Source organism: Mirounga angustirostris, unplaced genomic scaffold (genome assembly GCF_029215605.1).
Source record: "Mirounga angustirostris isolate CCGP_5_RB_7025 unplaced genomic scaffold, mMirAng1.0.hap1 SCAF_3, whole genome shotgun sequence".
NCBI lineage: Eukaryota > Metazoa > Chordata > Mammalia > Carnivora > Phocidae > Mirounga > Mirounga angustirostris.
The window spans coordinates 149,535,727-149,562,139 of NW_026991711.1; the positions used below are offsets into that span (position 1 = coordinate 149,535,727).

At 33.9% G+C, this 26,413-nt stretch overlaps 1 protein-coding gene and 1 long non-coding RNA gene across 6 annotated transcripts in view; one reads left to right on the top strand and one right to left on the bottom strand.

Annotated features, from left to right (window-relative positions):
- Window positions 1-1,394, bottom strand: part of TFPI (tissue factor pathway inhibitor) — a 64,837-nt gene extending 63,443 nt beyond the window's left edge. For 2 of the 5 annotated variants that reach the window (XM_054506101.2, XM_054506100.2), the window contains exon 1: window positions 1,143-1,323. The gene's annotated coding sequence lies outside the window, so the exon portion shown is untranslated. Of the gene's footprint in view, window positions 1-1,142 lie in introns of all 5 variants that reach the window. The other 3 variants (XM_064586798.1, XM_064586797.1, XM_045868383.3) reach the window with 3 other exon arrangements.
- LOC135363902 (uncharacterized) lies at window positions 1,217-8,203 on the top strand. The gene is made up of 3 exons (XR_010410245.1): window positions 1,217-1,334; window positions 7,017-7,115; window positions 8,151-8,203. It is a non-coding gene; the product is annotated as an uncharacterized LOC135363902 (long non-coding RNA).
- Window positions 8,204-26,413: the final 18,210 nt, after the last annotated feature.

Consider the following 26,413-nt stretch of genomic DNA (forward strand, 5'->3'; position numbering starts at 1 on the left):
ATAATATGTCTTGAAATAATTATCAGTAGAATGATGAATTAGAAAAAATCTAAAAATGTTTAGGAAAGGATTTTGTTAGGTTTAAAAACTTTGCAATATCTCAAAATTGACACGTTTCCCTTCTGACGTAAATATTATGCTTTTACACATAAAATATGACTCTCTGGGCTGTATGTTTCCTGCTTGGGTTCTGCCCTTTGTGTTTATCACACAATTTACAAAGTCATTTTGTGACTAATTTCCAGAGCACTGTGACTCAGTGTGGCTGTTGCTTATCTTTTCTTTTTTTCCTACATGGCACTGCTCTTGGCCTTCATTTTTTGGTAATATACAAATGAGCTTTCTCCATAATTAAAATAACTTTGTCTCATTATAGTTCTGTGGTTGTGTACTTCTATATTATGTGCTTTTATTTACTACCAGAAGCAAATTTTAATGTCGTTTCATAACCAACATGAACATGACAGAACATCATGTAGGTATGTGATCTATTGCTTTAATTAACATAATAGCACCATCTGTAGTGCAATTCTTATTCTTACATATTCTTATTTAAGTATCTTAGGATATGAGCTCTGGTCTTCAAAGACTTGTAAAGCATTTCCTTAGACAGATTAGTTACTGTAGGCATAAAATATTTAATTTAGAGTACAAGAATTCTAATGTTTATACTTCATTCTAACTATCAACAATTAAAAGCAATGAAAAAAAATTTCTTTAAACATGCTAGAGAGTCTCCTGATCATATTTCTTTGCGTGTTAATAAATAATATTTAAAAGTAAACCAAATCTTCAGGAAATTCCAATTAAAGAGATACAATAAGTAAAGAATTGCCACTACAAGCTGAAAAATTTAAGAAAGGCTACATCTCACCAACTTCTGACAAAAATGTTCAAGGATTTAAAAGCATCAAGATATACTGCATATATATTTGCTTAAGAAGACAAAGTGCTGAGAACTTAATTTTGCATTGCAATATGAGTTTACTTTGTTTACAGAGAAGGGTCAATTTTCATTGTAGGTTAAACGACGATGGTCCTCCCCTACCAGGCTTTGCCTCTCAGGACCCTGCTTTTCTCCCAAGAAAAAAGAAATAAAGGTTATTTCTCATGGGCTAGAAAGTATATTGCCAAATACTCACGAGTAAAATCTCTCAAGAAAGTTCTTGGAAAGATTTTTTCAAAGCCGAGTTGAGGTTATTTTGTTTTCCCTTCCAGGCGTTGAAGAGAGGATTTATCTTTTCTACTTCTTTTAAACAAACAGATCAAGGAACTGGGGAGTGGAGAATAGTGAAAGAAATGTAATCTGATCCTGCCAGCAGTGAAAGGGCGAGGTAAGAATTTGACGATTATACAGCCCAAAGTCGCTCCTGTCTATTGGAGCAAAGGGGGAGCCTCAGAGCTGCTTTCAGAGATCACTGGCTTCCTGTTTAGGTCACTCCAACAGTATTTAGGCTAATTTTGCCAAACTCTTTGAAAGGCTTTTCTTTTATGGACTAAACAAAGGAAACAGCTTACACTAAGAATTCACAATTACTCTCCTCGAAGAACTCTTTCTTTTACTTTCTAGGATTCCTTTTGTAATCAGTTAAAAAAACGAAACACTTTTTCCCCCATAGTTATATATTTCTAAAGCAATATATATAGTATTTTTACATGTTACTTAATAAAATAAACTTTTTTTTCCAGTTTGTTTTTTCTTCAAATTATTTTATCCACATTATCGGTATACTTATGACAAAATCTGGGGGCTACTGAAGTTTCCTATGATTAGAGAGGCCATGTACTGCATTTTCTGTTGCAGCATGTCGGGCTGTGAACCCTGCATCTCAGCTAGTTGCTAGTTTTGCAACTTTGGTCAATTATTTAAACTCTCTGTGCCTCTGTTTCTTTTTCCCTAAAATAATGATAATCAAAGTTCCTAAGTTTGATATAAGTTAAGTAGTAAATGGATTAATACGTATAAATATATGTATACATATAACGTATGTAAAGTGCTTGAGACAGGCTCCACACATAGCAAACCTTCAAAAAATGTTAACTATTGTATTTGTTACTATTTATTGTTTGATGATGATGATATTAACATTTCACCTGATTTATAAATACTTAAATATGTCCGTTTGCTCTGCTGTAGGCTGCTGTCATTGAGATTAACCTTTAGTATTTTCATAATGGAATTATGGTCATATCAGACTAAGATCACTAGAGCTTTCCCAGCATGTCATAATCTACTATGCCATGAAGGCCTAAGTCATTTGATCAGAAAATCCATCAGTTTCTTGTTTTTTCCATTTCAAAATGATTGTCTTTGTGCCTTCAACTTTTTTTACTTCATTTCTTTGATCTGTGGGTAAGGGGTAACTTTTCTTCTGTGTTTTTAATATTTATTGAATAACTATTAGGTGTCTAGTACATAAATTACCTTATCTAATTCTCACAATTAGCTTATGAAGAAGGTCCTCTATGATGTATGTGCCCAGGGCAGGCCACCCAAGATGGCCTACTTTGGCATGAAGATTACTTTTTAGTTAAAAGCAATCAAAACCCAGCAGATTCAGAAAAGGCTATTTACCTCCAATACAATCGCCTAAAAGAATTTAGATAGAAGACCTGCTCCAGGAATAGAGCTATTGCTAGAAATAACTACATTACAACATGAATAGGCATGGTAGAGAAGAACCTAGCAAGACCTGTTGAATCAAAGTCTACTGGGTCTCATTGTTTCTGATAATCCTGCAAACATTTGTTTACCAAACATTTGCTCTTTTTTTATCTTCTGGTAAATTGCATTCCTTTCTTTTGAAGTCCCAGACCCCCACTCCCTTCTCTTTGTTCAGAATGACACATATACCTCATTTTGCCTGACTGTCTTTGGAATTTCCATGTCTGTGGATCACCCATATGTACAAAATTAATTTGATTTTCTCCCATTAATCTGTCTCATGTCAATTTAATTTTTATTCCGCCTAGAAGGACCTTGAAGGACCAATAAAATTCTTCCTTCCTGACAATGGTGTAGGAGAAAAAAAAATAATTTTCCCTCTACCCTTTTAGGTTCTTGGCTGAGACAACTCTGTAATAAAAAGATTAACAAGAAAAAAACAACAGAAGTTTAATCACATGTATACCTTCTGTATACCTGGGGGATACCTAGGAAAACTGAATAAAACTGAAAAACTGAATAAACTGAAATGGCCCAAGCCACCGCCTTAAACATCTTTAAAGACAAAAGATAATGTTGGGGGGTGGGTGAGCCAGTTATGGGAAGCTATTGGGAAAAGACAGTAAGTAACCAAGGATTAGGTTGCAAATTTAAGTCCTTGCCTTCTCCGTTGATAAAAAAAAAAAAAAAAAATTTCTAGAGATTTAGTTATCCTCCTCTTTCTGCTACAGAGAGGGAGAAACCTGGATAGACATAAAGTAAATGTCCCTTAAGAAAGGGTAACTTCACTTTCAAAGCTTTTCCTGGGTCTGTCATTTTTAACTAACTGAGCCACCCAGGCGCCCCCTGGGTCTGTCATTTTTAAAAAAAATAGTCACCCTAAGTAGGAGATTCAGACTTTCAGTTATGGAATGAATAAGTCAGGGGGATAAGAGGTGCAGCATAGGGAGTATAGTTAATGGTGTTATAATGATGTTGTATGCCTGAGCTCTACAGCAAAGTCCTTTCTAGGTCTAGGCAGCACACAGTGGTGAGCATAATGATCAATCACTGTGTTCTACCTGAAACTGAGGTAAAATTATCAGCTACATGCCAATTAAATAAAATTAAATAAATTTAAATAAATAAATAGTTATAAACCAAGCCAATGAAATATTAAATAAAATATGTTCTATCTTTCTAACTTGGCAAACAAAACAAAACAAAACAAAACACCCCAAAAACAAAACCAACAAACTGAAAAAAACAGCCTAAATAATCCTCATGCCAAAGAAGCTTATTTTGGGGATGACAAATTCCACTCCCTTTCAATGGCCATTTCACGGGTTTGGGAGGGTGAGTATGGTTTGTGGAGCTCTGATTCAAATCATGTGGTCTGACTTCAAAGTACAGACGTTTAAATATTCTTTTGTGCTCCTTTCTCACACATATTCTGTATTTCACACCAAAATAAAGCTTTGCTGTGTGTTGAAATTTCAGTTTTAACAATGAAATGTTGCTGCATAATTGTGATCCTTTATTACCTCATACCCTGCCACTCAAGCACATTCAGTGTTCCCTTCTTATTCTGATTGTTGAGGAAAGTTGCCTGTTTTTGCATTGGAATGAACACTGATTAATTTTTTGGCTAATCTACAGTCAGATTTCTTTTTTGGAACTTGAACTAAGAGCTATAGAAAAAGTATACAGGAAGTGCCAAACTCTTAACTAAAAAGCTGAGAGAAGAAAGGTCTGGCAGCTGTAGTGGTGTGTGCAAGATGATTATGTGCAGAAGGCCAGGTGAGAGAGAATGGTGAAAAGAATGAACGAAAGAGAACAGAACGTGAGGCCTCCTGGAGTCAGGGAAAGAATGAAAGTAAGAGCAAGACTGGGAGCAGGAGAGGTGAGAGAGGATGCCTGAGCTCTACAGCAAAGTCCTTTCTAGGTCTAGTTCAAGTTCTCCTAAGTACTCAGAAACATATATCCTTGTATCAATCCCTATTTCCCTTGTTAAAAAGAAAACCACAGGCCCAAAATGGCATCACTTAGGCCAAGTCACTAAACTGGGGCTTAATACCTAACTAATTGCAATTTCAACCTCCCCGCAGAAATGTAAATCTTAACTGGTTAGTCAGGAACTTCTTGATAAGCACCAGTGAGGTGATCTGTCACCTGGGCCCTCCACATTCCCCAGTGGCAGACAGTTCACCTAATAAGACCTCCTGCCCTTAAACCTAAGGAAAGGTGACCTTACCTGAAACAATCCTTTCTTTTCATTTGCTAACAACTTTCTTGTTCCACCCTCCTTCCTATAAAAACCTTCCATTTTTCCTCCAATTTCTTGGAGCTCTCCTCTATTTTCTAGATGGGATGCTGCCAAATTCATGAATTGCTTGATAAAGCCCATTAGATCTTCATATCTACTTGGTTAATTTTTGTTCTTTAACACCCTGAAGTCATTTAAGAAATCTGTTTTTTATTATGTAAAGAACTCTATCTGAAAGAGCGACAGCTGAGCTGAAATAAATTTCCTAGAGATCTTCAATTTCATATCTATGCTGCACTTAGCATCAATGAAAACTTTTTACCATTTTGTTTCCATATAGCTTACACAAACTGGCATTTTCTTGTCCTGAAGAGAGCCTGGGGACATGATGGAAAATTATTGTTAAGACAGTCTGTCACTAACAGCTCTGTGGACTCAGCTTTTCTCTTCCCTGAGCTTTGCCTGAGCGCCTTCTTATGGTTTTACCACCAGTTTACATTCCACTGTATACAAGTCTAAGTCGAAATTAGTTGGAGAAAAATTTTTTTTCTTACCAGCAATTCAACTATTTGCCATTTTGTCTTAAAGCTCTTTGTATCTACCAGTATCTGGAAGTTTCAAGTACCTACCAAATACTGGGTACTTTCCTTTTCATTCTTTACCATTCTCTGTTAATTTTTGTCTTCCAACTCTCACACAGTTCAAATAACATTCCAGGCTCTTACTATGAGTTTATTTCTTATCCAAGCTATCAAACAGTCTTTTTTTTTCTTTATTTGTCCTATGTATCAGAAAACATTTCCTAATTTTATTCATTAAGAATCTTGTCCATTAAGACAAATTGAATGTTTCAACAAGTTCAGGTAACTCTATATGAGTGAGACAAATCTGGAAGGAAGTTAGCTCCTTAAAGGAATTGTCACAAGAGTACACATTGTTGCAACATAGAGAACCACAAAGTTAGACAGGATATTAGAAACCAAATTATACAGAAGTTTTTATAAACATCTTAAAATCAAATTTTATCACATAGAACACTCATTTCATGCATTTCTGTCTACTCTGAAGTATGTGGAAGATTAGATATTCTATTGCTTTATATTTCAGCCAATTCCTTATCACATAGTGTGACTACACAGATCTTTAATTGGATTAGGTGAGAGATGAGTGCTTGAGCTTCTTTCTTCATCTCAGCCTTCATCCCTTTTCAGAATCTAAATCATGTACTGCTTGTAGTTCACTTTCCCGAAAATGGATTTCTGAAAACTGATCAACAAATGGAAACCCTATACGTTTTCAGATTTCAAATGTAAAAAAGACTGATATCTAAATTTTATCAAATTCTATTCATAGAAACTGTGTAATAGGTATGACACGTACCGACATGGGTGCAAAATTGCCTCTATTTCATTATGAACAAAACAAATTTAGCTATGAAGCCCATATTTTTACTAATGTGAAAAAATTGTTTTGTTTTATCCATTAAGTATCTCAATTTTCTTAAATTCCAAAAAGATTTCCAAAAAAGCAATTTCAAAAGCAATTCTTCTCGTAGGGAAACAGGGAACTAGATATATGTCAGGGAGAAAGGGAATATTTAACTTCTTTTTCTACTTTTCTCTGTGATAGATTACATTATTTGTTCAAACATTCTTGCTGCTCCTCCCTTGGGGTCCTTCCTTTATAACCAGGGAAAAGAGTCTATTTTCCCTCCACATTGACATCAAGTTTTGCTATATTGATAGCCTCGGCTAATAGAATGAGCAGATAAAAAACAAATATGGGGCGCCTGGGTGGCTTAGTGGTTAAGCGTCTGCCTTCGGCTCAGGTCATGATCCCAAGGTCCTGGGATCCAGCCCCGCATTGAGCCCCGCATCAAGCCCCGCATCGGGCTCCCTGCTTGGTGGGAAGCCTGCTTCTCTCTCTCCCACTCCCCCTGCTTGTGTTCCCTCTCTCACTGTGTCTCTGTCAAATAAATAAATAAAATCTTAAAAAAAAAAAAAAACAAATAAGCAACAGCTAAACAGATTTTTATAAGCTTTATGGGAAGTTTATGAATTTTCTAGTCCTATACTTCTTTTTTTTTTTTTTCATTTTCTCTGACAGGTGACTCTCATGTCCCACATGAGGGTTATTCATTTGAACCCTTTATTGTGGATTCATAATAAAGAAGAAATGGAGTACCAACACAGATGACCCACAAAGGTGACTGAAAATAAACCCTTTCTTGATAAAAACCCTGTAGATTTGGGGGGTAGTTTGCTCTCAAGCATAACTTAAGCAGAAATGAATAATACACTCTCTACTTATATACCTTCTTCCCTCAAAGATATATTATCTTCACTGCATCCATATTATTATATTATATAACCGTGGATACTGAAGTAAATTGGACCCTTGAACTGCATTTCTTCTGTCTCTCTGAACCCTATTCTTTTTTTTCTATGAACTTCATTGCAGGATATGAAGTAATTTGGGGGGAATGTTTTCTGGAAATTTACTGATGGTAAGCAGCGGCATAAACAAAATTAAAAACCAGTCAATTTGAAATATGTTGCAGCTTGAAGTAAACTCTTGTTTAGCAATAAAGTAGTAACAAAAGGGTTTTTAGGAATTTTATGGTCGCAAACTGACTAAAGTTATAGAAAAACAAGTTCTTCTCTAATTAGGTTGAATCTTCACATGGAAATCAAAATAAGTGCTTACATACAAACTTGAGAACTGGAGTCATTACATTACTTTTGTTTTGTCTAGTTCATATTTTTATTAATAGTATAATTCTTTCTTTTTCGTGAGAATGATTATTGGGAAGTAGTGGTAACAGTGGGACCTTGAAGGTCTCATCATGGCTGAGGGTTATTTAGTGTTCTCAGGAGATCTTCACAGGACTCAGTCATAACTTGCATTATTAACAGGCAGACATCTTGAGCAAATGATTTTCCTTATCAGACAAAACATATTAACTAAGAATATAGGGAAAGCTACATTTTTGTGTCATCTGTGCTTAGGCATTGCATTTCATAATTATTGCTACTTATTGATATTTTTATTTTTTTATTTATTTATTTTATTACTTATTGATATTTTTAAAATGTAATGTCTCAGAGGAAAAACAAAACAAGTTGAATTCCTAGTTTTTTCTTTGTAGATATCTAGAATCAGATATTCTATTAGATAGCATGGTGAGATTACTTAGAACCTTCACTTTCATTAATGTGTTTTTTTCCTAATCTCATTTAGTTTGTCTAACTCCTTCCGTGAGAATCTGGAATGTATATCTGTATCACTAACGCATGAATAAAAAGGTAAATTCTTTTGCTTCTCATTCATGAGTATAGGATTTGTTATACATCTACTTCTGTGAAATAAGTCCCATAGAAGTGACACGTCTGTTAAAAAAAGCATCATACCATCTTAGGTCACAATAATTGATCTATATCATCTAGCATAAGGAAAGTAACATGCCCACTTCACTTTGCAGTATTTTGCTCTCATATCTGGACCAAATTTTAGAGAGCAATTGCCAAAGCAGAGTGTGTTCAGAGTAGTGAGAGAAAACCTGGTTTTTTAAGGCATACACATTGATATATCTTAAAAATACACATGTCTAAAAAAATAGTGATGCAACCTAGGATATTTAATTTTTAGAAGAGAAACTCAAAGTGTGGGGAGTCATAGTATATATTATCTTAAAGTATTCAGGAGATGATTGTGTAGAAACGACAGTAAATTTAATCTATACTGCTCTAGAGAGAAAATAATTAGGTGGATGAAGATATTGGGAACTCATATTTTTAGCTTAAAATTAGGATAACTTTCCTGCCAATTGTAGTTTAAAAAGATAGGATGAGCCATTCTATGATAAGGAGTGTGTCCATTCCTTGAAGTAATAAAGGAGGGAAAGTGATATGTGGAAGCTGTTCCAAAGACATCCTGACATTGGATGAGAGAATTGAACTAAAAGACCTGGAGAATCACCTCCAGTATTGAAAACCCTTGAGTCCTTCTTACTCCTTGATTAACAGTAAGGTTAATATAGCTACACATATAAAAACAATAATATAAATAACAAACATAACAACGATAATTAGTGTTTACTTAAGGCTTACTTGGTGCCAGACATTATTCTCCATGTGTTATATTTAAGAAACCATCATGAAATGGGTAATGTTATTTTCCCATTTGGACATAAAGATAAATGGTTCATTCACTTGTGCAAATTCAAAAAGCTAATAAATGAAAGTGGGATTTGAATCTAGATAGTTTGAATTCTGAGAATACAATTTAACTATTAGGTCACACTACCTCTCTCTTTTAGACATTACGTTACCTTTCTTATATGTTTCCATAGCTATAATAATAAATACTTACTGCCCTTGTTAGTAAAATAGAAAAAAATTTTCTTAAAGCCACATCTAGCAATTTCTAAATTATATATAATCTAGAAATAGAGAAATTCTACATCTCTTATGCAAAAAAATTACACACTGCTTTGTGCATCAGTAGATATTTACAATGATATCAAGTGCAATATTTTTATAAAAATGTAAAATTAAAAACAATTAAAAAACCAATCAACATGGAATAAATAAATTCATTGTGGGAATCATTTGATAGAATATTATTTTGAAAAGTAGGTATTCATGAGTATCTGTGAACATGTTCAGAACTCAAAAATAAATCAGTAAGTAAAAAACGTGGGGCGCCCAGCTGGCTCAGTCAGTAGAGTCTTTGACTCTTGGTCTTGGTGTTGTAAGTTTGAGTTCCACATTGGGTGTAAAGATTACCTTGAAATCTTAAAAAAAAAAAATGCAAAAATCAAGAACATCATTTACCTAACTTTGGAAACACATAGAAGTGATACTGTATATTAAGTAAAGATATATATGTAGTGAAAGGACATGCATTTATGTTAGTTGGTTGTTCTGGAAAGAAAAGAAGAAAAATACAACTGGGAAAAGTTATAAAATATAGTAGAGCCTTCAATTGTATTTGTAACATTTTATATCTTTTATATAACAATACTACATAATACTATATTTTATATAAAATACTATGCAGCAAAATGTAAATACTTTTATAGAAAATATATAGAAAATATGATGATAATGTTAGCATTTATTAATTGTAGATGATCATTACTTGGATTCTCGATATTTTATTATACTTTTCCTTGATTATGAATATTTAAGTTAAAAATCAATTAGAACATATAACAACAAAAGACTAGAAAGAGAACATTTCCACTGTTCATTGTCTCCAAAATGTTTAATTTTTGAAATTCTAAAATCTGCCTAAATGAAAGCAAAAAATACAGCATCAAGGCAACATTAAAAAAAGAATAAGTTCTTGAAACATTATTCTATTTGGCTATTTTTATTACAATGTGACTAAAAGAATAGGGAGTCTTTTACTTTTGTATGAGGCTGTTCTCTTTTATAATTTTCAAAGTCAATTTTCATGAAAGGCAAAAATGTTTCCTGGCTAACTTTACTACCAGTTTCATAGAATTGATAACTGATAAGTGCTCATGTAATAACTACATAGAACTAATAAAAGCGCTCCTCTTCTAAATGTACTGATTTTTCTTTTTAAGAGCCTTTCTCACAAAGGAGGTGACAAGCCTTGGCAGACTGTATGAATTTGAACATAACACTCTCTTTGGCTGTCTGTCCCATGCACAAATACCTTTAGAATTTTACTGTCAGAGGGGGTTTCCTTTTTTCCTCCATTTTGCTTTTATTGTGAGGAAAATGAATGAATGAAGTTCTTTTGGGGGTAGGGCTACTTTACTCTTTACAGACAGAAGCATCAGCTTAGTTGAATGTGAACTGTGTGACTAATAAATGGAAAGCTGAAATAGCATTCTCGGTATGTCATCTTGATACCACTTTAAGTCTTGCAACGTCAAGTATAAGTCTTGGAACAAATATAATGCAGCACAGGAAGAAGCACATAATCTCTTGATAGACCCTGCCCTCAGAGAGCCTGGCTGACTATGATCTTGCCCTGCACTTCAGAGTACAAGAGAACAGCCAACCATCCTCATTCTTCCTTTGATTGTAACTGCAGCTCTCCACACAAAGATCAACTAACTTGAGGAAGACCCAGGTCCTTAGACTCTTCACTCATTCTTTCAGATAAGAACAGAATTTCATTCTGAGAAGGGCTGGGTTTCTGCAAAGTAGGTAATAGCATAGCTGGCTTATTACAACTTTCTCAAATGTTTTGGCCTTCTCAGCAGTTAAATTATGTATTTATCCCAGATTCCTCAACCTTTCCACTATTGACATTTGGGGACAGATAATTCTTTGTTGCAGTGGGCTTTCCTGTGCATTGTAGCAACATCACTGGCTTTCATATATCAGATGCCAGTAGCAAATTCCCCCTTAATGGTGATAACTAAAAAGGTCTCCAGACATTTTTTTTAAGACAGTGAGAGAGGGGGGAGGACGGGGGAGAGGGAGAAAGGGAATCTTAAGCAGGGGCCGTGCACAGTGTAGAGCCCAAAGCAGGGCTTGATCTCATGACCTGAGCTGAAATCAAGAATTGGATGCTTAACCCACTGAGCCACCCAGGTGCCCCTCCAGACATATCTAATATCCCCTAGAGGGCAAAATCTACTTCGAGTTAGAACCATTGTTCTCCCACAAGCCCAATTCTGGCAAACCTAATCTCATTTGGGTGTTCTATCCAGCTGCCTGGTCCTACACTGACTGATGGCATATCCCACGTTCTTCCTCTGAAATTCTACTCTGAGTTTCGGGCCTGTTAGATGGCTTCTCTGCAAGGTTCATCTAGATACAGAGAGTGGGCATTCTTTCAAATGATTTTCATTTGAAATAAAATGAAATATTGGCAAAATAAAATAACTGATTAAATAAAAGTATCTGGTATTTATAAAAAGTAGGAAAAGTATAGAAAAGACCAAACTCAAATAAGACATTACTCACATATATTGTCCAACTATAGGCATTACAAAATTTATTCTATATATTCTCATAGATAGCTGTATATAGGTGCATGTACATTATATGTTTGTGTTTTCCAAATGAGATTACATTGTGTCTATCCGTATGTAGCCTGTTTTTAATCATTTAACATCTTTTTTCACAGTATATTGTCTTCTAATACATTATTTTTTTTTAAAGATTTTATTTATTTATTTGACAGAGAGAGACACAGCAAGAGAGGGAACACAAGCAGGGGGAGTGGGAGAGGGAGAAGCAGGCTTCCCGCGGAGCAGGGAGCCCGATGGGGGGCTCGATCCCAGGACCCCGGGATCATGACCTGAGCCGAAGGCAGACGCTTAACGACTGAGCCACCCAGGCGCCCCTCTAATACATTATTTTAATAGTTCCATGCTATTTAACTACAAATGTTTCATTATTTAGTAAACCAATGTCCTGTTAGAAACCTTCAACTTTTAGGGGCGCCTGGGTGGCTATCTCCCTTTGTCTAATGATATAAGACACAGCTACAAAAGCAAGAATGGTTGGCAGGCAGAATTTGATGACATTTTTTGTAAAATCATAAAAATATTGCTAACAGATAAACTTTGTTTTAGAAATTTAAAAAGTTATTTCTCATAAGTTTATATATGTTTATTAAAATATTTTCACTTACAAATTTCTTAGGAAAAATTTCAAAGTGTAAAATAAAACAACATGTAAATATACAACATGGACATATTTACTGAGTATTAACCGTATAACAAACTCTGTTCTAGAATCTAAGGAAACACTAAAGAACGAGACAAGTAAAACGCTTGTCTTCTTGAAACCTTCATTTTAGAGCAATAAACTGAATGTCGCTAATGATGTAATGATGATTACAGAGAAAAAAGAATGTCTCACCTTATAAAATATCTCCTTTTAAAGCTGCTTAGAAAAAAGTTATTCCAAGAGCTTCATGTAAAATTCTATTTCCTTAATTTATACAAAATTGTGTTAGTTTTTCTTGTAGAGGTTTTCACTAATTTCAATATCTGAAATGTAAAAACAAATTTTTATTCATTTCACATCTTGATTAATTTCTTAAAACTTCTAGAATGGAATTTTATGGTTAAAATTTTTAAATCAGTATTTAACCAACCGAACTTCACCGCTTATGATAGTACTCATATAACAACTCCCTCAACGATACTTTTCAAGGTTTTGTTCTCAGTTTTACGGGCAAAACATACAAAAATTTTAATTTGCAGTCCACTGAGGAACAATGAAGCTCTTCATTTTCTTATTAAACATTTTCATTTTTCTTTTGTGAAGTGTTATTTATATCCTTTGTTCATTTTTTACATATTTGGTGTGCATATTTTTTGTTGATTTATAAGAGTTCAAAATCAGTATCCCAGATTTTCCCTTTTAAAAAGCTTACAATTGAGGTAAAAGGTAAACGGATGTTTATTTTTAATTATTAAAACATGTGCCAAATTGCCAAAATTTGGCTCAAGAAAACAAAATATTAGTTATTATTTGTTAAAGGAATATATACATATTATGTGTGTGTGTATATATATATATACACACACACTTATATATATGTACATATACACGTTTAAGGATAAAATGCAATATTTTCTCTATTGCATTGTACTAAAACAAGGAAATCTGTATGATAATATGATAATAACAGCAGTAATAATAATGATGGTGTTAATAAAAATTATTGAGCACCTAATATATATATGCCTTGTATTCTGCTATACCTTTTACAAATAATTATTTGAATCCTTAAACAATCCTTTAGGGTAGCCATTGTTACTATTTTAAATTTGAAGGAATATGAACATCAGAAAGCTTAATTCAACTGACCAGGGTTTAGCACTTACAGGCAATAAGTAGCCAAGTATAGTTTAAAAACCAAATCTCCAGTAATCCCTCATTTGTGATCTTTCCCGTGGGCACTACTGTAATGACTTCCACCATGCAAGTGATTAGAAGGCAGAGCAAATGACATTCTGATTCCCATCAACAAGGCTTTGTCTTGTCATCACAAAACTCATTTTATATTCTGCCCTCTTTTATGTCTCATCTTCCTAATGCAGACCGAAGTTGTTTGGGAAAAAGCAGTGTTTGCTTGGAGTCTTTATTTGAATGGGAGAAAATTGGAATAGAATCAAAATTTTCAAAAATAGTGAGAGAACTGTGATACTCTGTATACCATCTTCCTTCAAATTCTATGAAAATGATTTATTTCTGGCTCATGGAGAACATGGGGGCTATTTGTGGTTAATTACTGCCCTCTGTTGACAACAATGTTAAATGTCTTAATTTATGTTTAAGAGTATTTAAGGTGAGAATTACAAGAAATTTCACCTATAAATCTCATCTACAAAGATGAGTAATTAAATCTTAAAGAATTGAAGAGCCTTGCCTAACAGCCATAGCTAGCTAATGATTAAGGACAGAAAGACACCTCATGTATCATGATCAGTAGTATGATCAGTCTTGTGTTGACTAAATTTAAAACAATATTTTTTTCCCTGACAATATTTTCCATTTTCTGAGACTCAGATACAAAATTTACAATAGCCAAAGAAATTTTTACAGTTATTAAATTTTTTTTAAAAATAAAATGTCCAGGCGCACCTGGGTGAGTCAGATGGTTAAGCGTCTGCCTTTGGCTCAGGTCATGATTCTAGGGTTCTGGGATGGAGCCCCACATGGGGCTCCTGGCTCAGCAGGGAGCCTGCTTCTCCCTCTCCCTCTGCCTCTCCCCCTGCTCATGCTCTCTCTCTCTCTGTATCTCTGTGTCTCAAATGAATAAATAAAATCTTCTAAAAAATTAAAAAAATAAAATATCTGTTCGGGTGAAAAATAAATCATACAGTACAGAAAAGTGGGAAGTAGAAAATAAACATCTTTCTCTCACTCTCCACCTGATTCCACTTCCAGAGGTGGGCACTATTAACTGTTTGTCATTCTGGAAATTATTTATATGTGTATATAATTTTTTTTTTCAAAATTGAAGTACTGTTCTCCAACTTTTTAAAAAAATTTAAAACCTATATCTTAGAGCTAATTTCATATTACCACATAAAGATATAAGTTATTTTTTTAATACTGCAGACTTTTATGGACACTTTGAGAATTATAGGCAAGTTTAGAATGTCCTTAATTAGGTTTGCTGATAAGGTTGTGCGTTTCTTCTTGGACTGTTACGTAAGTGAGGCTGTTCTGTCCTGATTTCATTCCAGCAGGGGGCATGTGATTTTGATTTGTCTCATTACTGATGATGGATAGTCACTTTGATCATTTAATCGAGGTACTGCCTGCAGACCTCTCCATTGTAAGCTACCCCATATTTCTGCTCTGTGCACAGAGAGGATTTGAGTGGCAGAAGCGCTAAGCTAAGATATAAAATCAAAATGATTACTTTGTCAAATCCTTTCTCTCACATAGAAGGAATGGAATAGATCTCCAGATGTAAGTATTATTTTCACAGTAGGACTGAGTATTGGTTTCCTGGCCTCTCATTTGATTCCATCTCCCATTTCTGGAGGGACACACAGATTAGTGGGGTATTTGCACAGTTGCACATGACTGTGAGGAATAGTTTGGTATATTAAATAATTTAGATAAGTCTGAAATTTGTTAATAAGTAAGACTATAGGTAACACGTGAAGCATAAAATAATAAAATAATAATAATATTTTCATTGGCAACTAGATGACCCAGAACTGCTGACAGTTTTTTCTTAAAACATTTAGTAAGACTGTCATATTTTCAAAAATCATATTAAAATTTCAGTCATGTAAATGTTTTTAAATTTTGATATTTGTTAAAATTTTTCACTTTGCAACATATTTTAAAATTTTCAATGCTCTAGAAGAAAAAACTTTTTGAAAACATGAAATTTTTAAATGTTCAGATTTAATTTAATTTTAATTTGACAAAATATTTCAAATTGCATACACTTAAAGTAGAACAAAATTATACCAATATTTTGATTATAACATAATTATTAACTTTGTTGAAATGAAGGCAAGAAAGATCAATGGCATGGAATAGATATATAAATACTTATGAATCATGTATGTATTTAGTTTGTTATTCATCCAAAACATCACCGGCCAATTCACCAAATACCCAAATATGCAGAATAAAAATTCAATTGAGATGTTTTGGTATTTTGTCAACTTTCAGCCATATAAAAATTATAGATTTACAACGTATTTTACCATTTCATCTTTATGAAGTGTATTTGTCTCAGATAGAAAATATCTTATGCAATAATGCGCTAACTTGATTAACAACATATGGTCATCATTAATGCCTTGCTGCTTTCCACTTCACCATTATACAGAGGTGTTTTCTGAATAATCCATTTACCAAGTATTTATTGACCACCTACTACATGCCGCCTCTGGGACTATAGCAATAAACAAACCAGACAAACATTCCTGCTTTCTTGGAACTTAACATTTTTCTCCAAAGGGTTCAGGGCACATATTCAGGCATATGACATAGCTCTTGCCCATGTGATCGCACACACAAACTCTCTCAATTTTCTTCATTGACATGACAAATTTTGGCTGAATTAACATATGGTTTTGGTAGGATGAAGTCATAATTGCAGAGAGATTTATCAGAAGACTTGAAGAAAAGGTCTGGCCTTGGGGAAAATGTTTAGGGAGCAAAAGGAAGCAGAAGAATAATAGGAAAATGTCAATGCAACCAACAGTATTCCCAAAATCTAATGAGTAGAGTTAAAAGAAGAAACAAGGAAAATACAAACTGAGTTTTGTTTCAGGCTAGACAGACATTCTAGAAAGTAAGCAGAATAAGGTTGATTAATTGGTATCTCAACATGTAATAAGCAATCACAAAACCACATCCTCTGTATCCCTATGGAAACATAGTGATAAACAGGTGTTGTCCATTTTGCAGACACAGAAAAGCAGGGCTAATAAAAGTACTATACTTGCAAGTTCAATTCCCTTAACAACAAAGCCAATTCAGAAGAGGGTATTTTCATGGCATGATTTTTTTTTCTGAGTTCTATTAGGATTGTGTCAGATCCCTATAGTAATGATTCATTAGAGAGCTTAGAAAGTGGGGTGCCTGCCAAAAACTCACCTGGACTGAGAAGAGTATTTCCACTTTTTTGACCACAGTCATTTTTCTCTCTTTTGATGTGGAAGGCATTCAGAATCCAGGTGACATTCATTAAAACCAATGTCAGACTATACAATGAAAGCATAACAATACTTGGTTTTCTTTCTCTCGCAAAAGTAAGTAATGAAATGCATAAATGATAAGAGCAATCTAGATTTTTCATGTTTATCTTAAAGTCAGCGAGTGTACCTTTCCTTTCACAAAAATGGATGACAACTGATACGCATTTACTTTGCGTGGTATTTCAGGCTTCATTACCTACACGTCACTAAGCATGGAAATAATTTTCAGTGAGTTTTAACATTCCTTTATGCCACCTGTGTTAGGAGGCTGTTTTCCATCTTGAAACATTTCCCATGATACTTGTTTTATTAATGCTTTATTAATGTTTACCACTCGTAATCAATAAGGACCCAAATTCATTTTACTGTCTGAAACAAACTTAACTCCGGTCCATTCCACTGTCTCTCTTCCTCTTTAGAAGTAGTCAATAGCCTGAAGTTGGGATGAATTTCTCCTATTTATTTATTTTAAAAAGATTTTATTTATTTTTTTATTTGAGAGAGAGAGAGTACAAGCAGGGGAGCGGCAAAGGGAGAGGGAGAAGCAGACTCCCCGCCAAGCAAGGAGCCTGATGCGGGACTCCATCTCAGGACCCTGGGATCATGACCTGAGTGGAAGGCAGATGCTTAACCGACTGAGCCACGCAGGGGCCCCTCCATTTACGATGTTGTACAATGCTATATATGATTTTTACACAAATAATCTATCCAGTTGCTTTTTATTTTATTTTTAAAAAGATTTTATTTTTAAGTAATCTCTACATCCAACATGAGGTTCCAACTCAACCCCAAGATCAAGAGTCGCATGCTCTTCGGACTGAACCAGCCAAGTGCCCACCCTGCGGCCAAGTGTTTTTTGAAAAAAATGCAGAGTTTGTACTCTGCTTATTCTTTTGCAACATTCCTTTTTCACACATCATGACATTTCTTTTCATTCTTATACTTAGGGGCAGTTTGATTAGCTTGCTTACATTTGGTTTTGCTTCAGTGAACATTCTTACACATGACACCTTGTACAAATCTAAGTGTATGTTCTGGATAGATATGTAAGAATGGATTTGCTACATTGTAAGATAAGCAGTTTTTCAGTTATGCAACCTCTTGCTAAATTGATCTACAAAATAATCTCAGCACTATATAAGACTACTTATTTCTCCACATATTTGCAAAAAGTGTTGTCAGAATTTTAAATTTCTGATATACTGATATTTAAGAAATGTTGTCTTATTGTTGATTTTATTTTTCTTAGATTTCTTGTAAGGAAGTGTTGGTGTTTATTGGTTTACTCGTCTGAAAAATGCCTGTTCATATCCTTTGACCCTTTAAAATACTTGGTTTTCCATCCTGCCTTGTTCCTATTTAAATAATAGATGTTTCTTATATATTTTGGGAAAATTTTTCTATTGGCTATATGAGTTAGACATCCTTTCTCCAAATAGGTATCTTGTCTTTTGAGTTTGTTTAGAGTGGGTTGTTTTTGTTTTTGTTTTTTCTTTTTGTCATATAAGGATTAATATCCATATAAGGATTAATAGATCATTTTTTTCCTTAATGATTTATATTTTTAAAATCTTGTTTAAAAAAATTCTACTTACAACAACATGATAAATATATTGTTCTACATTTTCTTCTAAAATTTTACTTTAAAATCTTTAGCTTCGAAATCTTCATTTTCACCCTCTGTTTCAAATATTTCAAAGTACTTTTGGCTCTATTTTTGCCCTTTACATCTTCCGTATGCAGTTTAGTATTGGTGTACCAATTTCTTGAAAACACTGAATACTGACTGGTAGTCCATTGGATTAACAAATTAATTGGGGAAGAATAAGTTTGAATAACAAAGAGGAGCTGAAATTTGGTGACCTGTTGATGTACTGACCTTAACTCAGAGACAAGGAGCTTATCCATAAAAACAGAAGTAATGGCTGAGTTAAAGGTTGGCTTCATGGACCCGGGAGTGTTACAATCATGCAGGGCACCGCACTAAGAAGGGTCCTGTGCTTAGTTTAATACTCTGTTATCAACACCCTAAGTTTTGATCAAGTAGTCCATATTTTCCTTTTGCACTAGGCCCCCCAAATTATGTGGCTGGTGCTGGAGAGTATATGGGTACAGGGGCAAAACATGGGCAGATAGGGTGGTGGGTGTATTTGGAAGTTCTCTTCTATTGGCTTTTATTTTCTCAGTGAAATAGGACGTAAAGGTTATTTATCTCCCTGTGCTGCATTCTTGGTTATATCTCAAGGTCTCGTATTCAATTCATTAATTCTTCCTGTGCCTCATCTGCTGTTTGGCTGATTCAATAATTTTTTAATGGCAGTGCTTGTACTTTAATCTTAGAAGTTCTATTTTTCTTTCAACTCTGCCTTTTCTCATGATTTGTTTTTGTTTTGTTTTTTTTTAAGATTTTATTTTTACTTATTTGACAGAGAGAGCAAGCGAGAGCAAAACACAAGCAGGGGAAGTGGGAGAGGGAGAAGCAGACTCCCCACCAAACAGGGAGCCCGATATGGGTTTTGATCCCAGGACACTGGGATCATGACCCAAGTCAAAGGCAGACGCTTAACAACTGAGCCACCCAGGCACACTGATTTGGTGTTTTTTGTTTTATGCTTTTAGTTTCTTGATTTTTATTTAATGATTTTACACATACCTATTTTCTGGCCTTTTTATTTCTTTGGTATTTTTTTCTATTTTCTGAGGTTTGGGGGACTCTAATCATCCTCTTGGCTACATATGCTAAGGGTTGCTTATGATGCTAATAATTTTGAAAATGTTTTCAGCTTCACAGTGAGATTACTTGCGATAATCCTGTCTTGGATTACATATCTTTTTAGAGTGTGTACATTTGCATTTGCCCCATATTCCAAATGACAGTTATTATCCTACCTGCAAACTTTCTGTCACCCTTTTATTTTATAAAGGCATTTTATTTCATAAAATTGTCATAATGCATTGACTTTATTAGGACAACATAATTTACTACTGTTGCTGGCAAATTGTTAGAGAAACGTCCCTGGAATATCCAAGCAGATATATCCAGTAGGTAATTATATATATAACATTCATGTTTAGAAGAAAAGTATTAGAAACAGAAAAATATCTGGTATTCATACATATATGTTGTATCTGGTAGCAAGGATGTGAGAGTGATAACTCAGGTGCCATCTTTAGATTAGAAGAAAGAAATGTATAAAAACTAGGGAAGGATCAGCAATCAGTGGATGATCAGAGAAAGAGGAACATGTATAAAGCTGGACTATATCATTGATTTCCTAAATCTATCCTTCTTGATACCCTGGAAGTTTCTTAACTCCCATTTCTCTTAATGTCTTGTGGATGGTAGCTCCTAAACAGTATTTTGATCTTTTCCATCTCTTCCATCCCCAAAGCTACCACCTTGGTTCTTCATTTGTTATTCAACTTGCCATAGTTGTCTCTCTGACTAAGGGTTAGCTTCCAGTAATTTAGTTTCCAGATTGATATCAATGTGATCCTTTACAAACAAAACTCTGATCATGTCATTCCCTATGTAAATATTTGGTGCAGTAACTTTACAGATGTCTATTAAACACTTTCTATGTTCTAAGTGCAGTACAAGATTTCATAATCTTAGATTTCATAATCTAAAATAATCATTCCAGTGGTCTACCTAGTATGTGACACCCAGAGTAGATTATTTAACATCTCCCTTTCTGTATGACAAAATTTTTTTTCATTAATAACCTTAATTTTTCTAAAGTAGTTTAGGTTCACAGCAAAATATGACAAAATCATTTTTTAAATGACCATGAAGCTAAATTATACATAACATTGGGGATATTGGATGTTCAAAAACAGATTCAGACATTGCCGCAATTGCTTTCCAGTGTGGGCTTTTTGGTTTTGCTTTAAATGTTTCCTTGTTGAGCTCTACTGGATTGCTGAGAGGAGAGAGGTTCCATGGGGAGTGACAGAATTAACTTTGAGGAGGCTACAGTGGACCCAACCTCTCCCAGGGATGAGAGGACTGGAAAAGGAGGACTTAAAACTCTCAAGACTTAATCTATGGAGAACAACAACAACAACAAAAAAAGGAACTTTCAGCTCACTGACTTTCTAATGTTTATTTTACCTACAATAAGAGCTTTCCCGCTTCCCTCTGTTAAGACCATGGTTAGAAACGAAATATTTCAAGTAAGAACCGATTTTAATTGTCTCATGTTGGTACAAGTGTCACATTCAATTTTCTTTCTGAAATTTAGAGTAATTATGAACCAGTTGCTGGTTATACAAAAATATTGCAAATGATTACAAGTTTCTCCAGATTTCTATAGAAGGAAAAAAACCATTTTTTAAAAGATTTTATTTATTTATTTGAGAGAGAGAGAATGAGAGAGAGTACATGAGAGGGGGGAGGGTCAGAGGGAGAAGCAGACTCCCCGCGGAGCAGGGAGCCCGATGTGGGACTCGATCCAGGGACTCCAGGATCGTGACCTGAGCCGAAGGCAGTCACTTAACCAACTGAGCCACCCAGGCGCCCCAAACCAATATTTTTTTTTTAAAAGATTTTATTTATTTGAGACAGAGAGAATGAGAGACAGAGAGCATGAGAGGGAGGAGGGTCAGAGGGAGAAGCAGACTCCCCGCCAAGCAGGGAGCCCGATGTGGGACTCGATCCAGGGACTCCAGGATCATGACCTGAGCCGAAGGCAGTCGCTTAACCAACTGAGCCACCCAGGTGCCCCCAAACCAATATTTTTTACAATAGTTTTTATAGTTACTTAAGTTTGATCTGTCATCCTTTGTTACATTGTTATAAATGCACAATGTACAAATGTTACAAATCTTATAAAATAAGTTTTATGTAAATAAGTGTCCAATAATAAGTGAGTTTTAATACAACTGAAAGTTCTGCAGAAGAATTTAAGTAACTACTATATTGTAACTCTGATGTAATGTTTTATTTTCTTGATCTGTTCTTTAATTTCTCAGTAATCGATTAGAAGTCAAAAAGAGGAATATATTTTAGTTTTAAAGATATTATTTAAATTTATTTTTTTTAAGATTTATTTATTTTAGAGAAAGAGAGAGAGAACATGAGCAGGAGGGGCAGAGGTAGAGGGAGAGAGACTCTCAAACAGACTCCATGCTCAGCGCAGAGCCTGACACAGGGCTGGATCCCACGACCCTGAGAGACCCTGAGATCACAACCTGAGCCAAAACCAAGAGTCAGATGTTTAACTGCACCACCCAGGTGCCCCATTATTTAAATTTAGTAAAAACTTTCATGCATGGAATAAAATTTTCACTCACTAAAAAATATTATTTTTCCCAGTTCATACTCTATTTCAGTGTTTTAATTTTTAATCACAAATGCAAAAACAGGTCTCTTATTGTTTACTAACTGAGCTCTGTTTAAACATTAAAGCTTATTACTTTTCAAAAAAAAACATTAAAGCTTTATTTAAAAAAATCCTTAAAGCTTTATGTAATATGAAATCTTCTAGAGCATAGAAAAATGGGATGTTTCTTAAGTCATTTTATCATTTATCATAACCTTAATATTATAACACATTAGGAAGCTCTAGGATAATTCATTTAGCACTATTATTTTTCTAAATACATTGATTAGAAATACAATTTCTCATAGTGTGAAAAGAATAACACCAGAAACAGAAAGGATTTAGGCAGAAATGTTATTTTTGTTCAGAATTAAGGTACCAATCTTAAGCAATTACACATACACATTAAAAAAGAAAAACCATATGCCAAAAAATATTTGCTTAAATTCTGCATCCAATCTGAATTAAATTTCTAGACATTAGTAAGGAAAGAGGAATGTACAGAAACTGCTTAAAAACAATGAAGAATATTCATACACACACACATATACACAGATAAACCAGCAAACAACACATAAAATAGTGAAATGCTGAGATAATTAAAAATAATAAAAAGACAGGGATGTCCATTTTCATGATCTTTTTCAATATTCTTTTTGGTACTTTAGATCTGCACTGTCCAACACAGTAGCCATTTTTCATATGTGAGAATTTAATTTAAATTATTTATGATTAAATGAAATTTAAAAGTCAGCTCCACAGTTGGACTAGCCATGTGGGCCTAGCACCTACCCATTGGTTAGTGAAGATTTAAAAAATTTCCATTATCACTGAAAGTTCTGTTGGATATTGCTGTTCTTCTAGATAATGCAACAAGACAAAAAAAAAAAAAAACCCAATTTGTATATGCATTAAAATAGAGAGAGAAACTTACTCTTAGGTATAGGTAACTGGAGTGCATACCTAGAAAACTGAAGAAACTGCAAGTACATCAATAAGGAGATTTGTTGATTGTTTAGTTTAATACACACAAAAAAATCAGTGTAGCATTTTATCTCTATTAACAATTACCATTAAGAAATGGAAATAAAAATATTGTTATGGTAGTAAATATTAAACACATAAATAGTAAACTATGGAATACCATAAAGAAATTTAGTGGCAAAAATGGAAAATCTGTATAATTTGTTTTCAGTGTATTGTTGATGGACATTAAACAAGACTTGCACAAAATGGAGAAACCATGTAACTAAATCGAAGTGATTGCAAAATTAATAAATAATTTCAAGCAATTCCATAGTAATTTGATTTTACCTTAGATTTTAAATAGGATTTTGTAATTCAGAAGAATTATATCTAGAAAAATTATGAAGAAGAACTGAAAGAGCAGGTTCTGTTCTTGCCTTACTAGATATTAAAATTGAGTATGAAAACATCATATGCAAAAGGAAGTGTATTGTCTCATTAAGGTGCCCAATAAATAGTGGAATATATAAAAAGCCTATAAAGGAATCTAATATAGTGTTATAAAGGAAATATTTTAATTCAGTGGGAAATTGCTTATTTAAAAATGTTGCCGTGCATTGATTAATCATCTGGCAGAAGAAAAGCCAGATTCTTACTTCATCGTTTAAAAATCAATGTCAATGAAGTAAATATTTAAGTGTAAAGCAAATGAATAAATATTCTACAAAAATAATAGAAAAATGAAGTGCTATAGATCTTACTGAGCACAGGAGGTATTCAGAAAATATAAAAGGGATAAAAGTATAAAAGGGATATATTTAAGTGTACATTTTTATTGTATGGCAAAAGATACCACAAAACAGCTGATGACAAATAATAATAAAGGCTAAACAAATTTATCTTTATAACATAAATTATACAAAATTAATATCTCCTACAAATATTTCTGATAAATTGATTTAAGCAAAGACAAATATCAAGCTAGAAAAATGGCAGTTGCAGACATGGTTAATAGCATCAAATATTCATCAAATATAGCTCATTTGTATTTCCCAGATTACTAACAGATTGGTACCATAAAACTGGTTAGCGTAAGGTCATAGATACACTATTTGAAAGCTAAGGCTGGGAAGAGCTGATATGTCTCCTCCATAATTCTTTGAGTTTTTGGAAATTCTCTTAGACCAAATACTATAGGTCGTTCAGATACAACACTGTAGAGCCTTTTCCAGTCTAAGTCCCTTAGTGACTGTGGGTCTAAGTTTACTGCTAATCCACTTTGGGCATGTAACATGATTGAGAAATAAAATTCTTTTGCATTAAGCCATCAAAGTTTCTGTGTTAATATATTACCAGAGCATAGCCTAGATTACCCTAATATAATAGGCAAGTCACAGAAGAAATAAAACAGTAACAAAATCTCTAGGAATATTTTCGACCTCATAAGAATGCAAGTTAAAGCAATAATTAAATAACACTTTTGTCTTCAGATTTACGAAACTTGATAATATCCAGTGCTATGACACAATAGGGAAAATGAGACTCTCATTTTCTTGCATGATTTGCTACAATTTTTTGAAAAGTAAATTGTAATATCTATTAAACAAACAAAAAATAATCTTTAACCCAGCATTTCCATTTTAAAAAACGTTTCTGCAGAATATCATGTAAAAATTAAAGCAATAGTAATTAAATACACATACAAAGTTGTTTGTTGCAGGTAGCATGATTTCAATATAAAACTAAAAAACTGGAACAATGAGACCATCCATCAACAGAAGAAAGGTTGAATAAGGCTTCTGATCTGAGGAATGGTTAATATGTTTGTCAAGAGAATTTTTTCAAAGTTAAAGTGTACTATTTGTAATCCACACCTTACCTCTTCTCAAGATGCTTTAACTTGTCAATGGCTCTCTTAAAATGAGGCAGCAAGAACTGAACACAGTACTCCAGACGCAGTCTAACCAGCTGGAGTTCACAGTTGACTTATTTCCTCCCTTTGTTTTTGAAAAAATAAATAAATAAATAAATAATAAAAACAGAAGAAAAATAGAAATTAAAAAAAATAAGGCAGATTAAATAAAAACCCTTGTTATGAATAGGCTATATTAAACCTGTGGTCAGCTAAGAATCTCTTAACATTTACTTTTCAGTGTGAACTATTATCAAATTATATCTCCCTTATATTTTTGTAATTGATGTAACATTTTGTATGTACCCCTGTTAGTTTCATGGTGAGCATTCCATTTTTTTTCATCCCATCATGATTGCATTAAGTTGTGATTTTTTTTTTATCCATTGTATTAACTTTTCCCACAATGCCTTTAGGAACTGTAAATTACAATAAAAATATTGAATTACTCAAGGACATGTACAGAACAAAGTAGCATGATTGTGAAGTCCTCTACATCCCAAATACATTCAGCACCTGATTTAATTTTTGCAATTTTGCAGTATACCTACACATTCACCATTTCATTCAATATTCTCTGCTCCATATATTCATCAGAATTATGAATAATGCGGGATGCCTGGGTGGCTCAGTCGTTAAGCATCTGCCTTTGGCTCAGGTCATGATCCCAGGGCCCTGGGATCGAGCCCCGCATCGGGCTCCCTGCTCAGCGGGAAACCTGCTTCTCCCTCTCCCACTCCCCCTGCTTGTGTTCCCTCTCTTGCTGTCTCTTTCTCTGTCAAATAAATAAATAAAATCTTTAAAAAAAAGAATTATGAATAATGCCACGAAACATCTTGGTGATGATCGACCACTCAGTGAAAGACATTAATTCGGTGTAAGAGATTAATATTGTGATTGTTGTTTGATTGACTGTTTTTTAATTAATAGACTACTTTTTTCTTTTTAATTTTAAAAAAATATTTTATTTATTTATTTGACAGAGAGAGAGCAAGTGAGCACAAGCAGGGGGGGAAAGAGGGAAAAGCAGGCTCCCCACTGAGGACCCTGAGATCGTGACCTGAGCTGAGCCACCCAGGCACCCCAATAGACTACTTTTGAGGAGAGCTTAGATTTACAT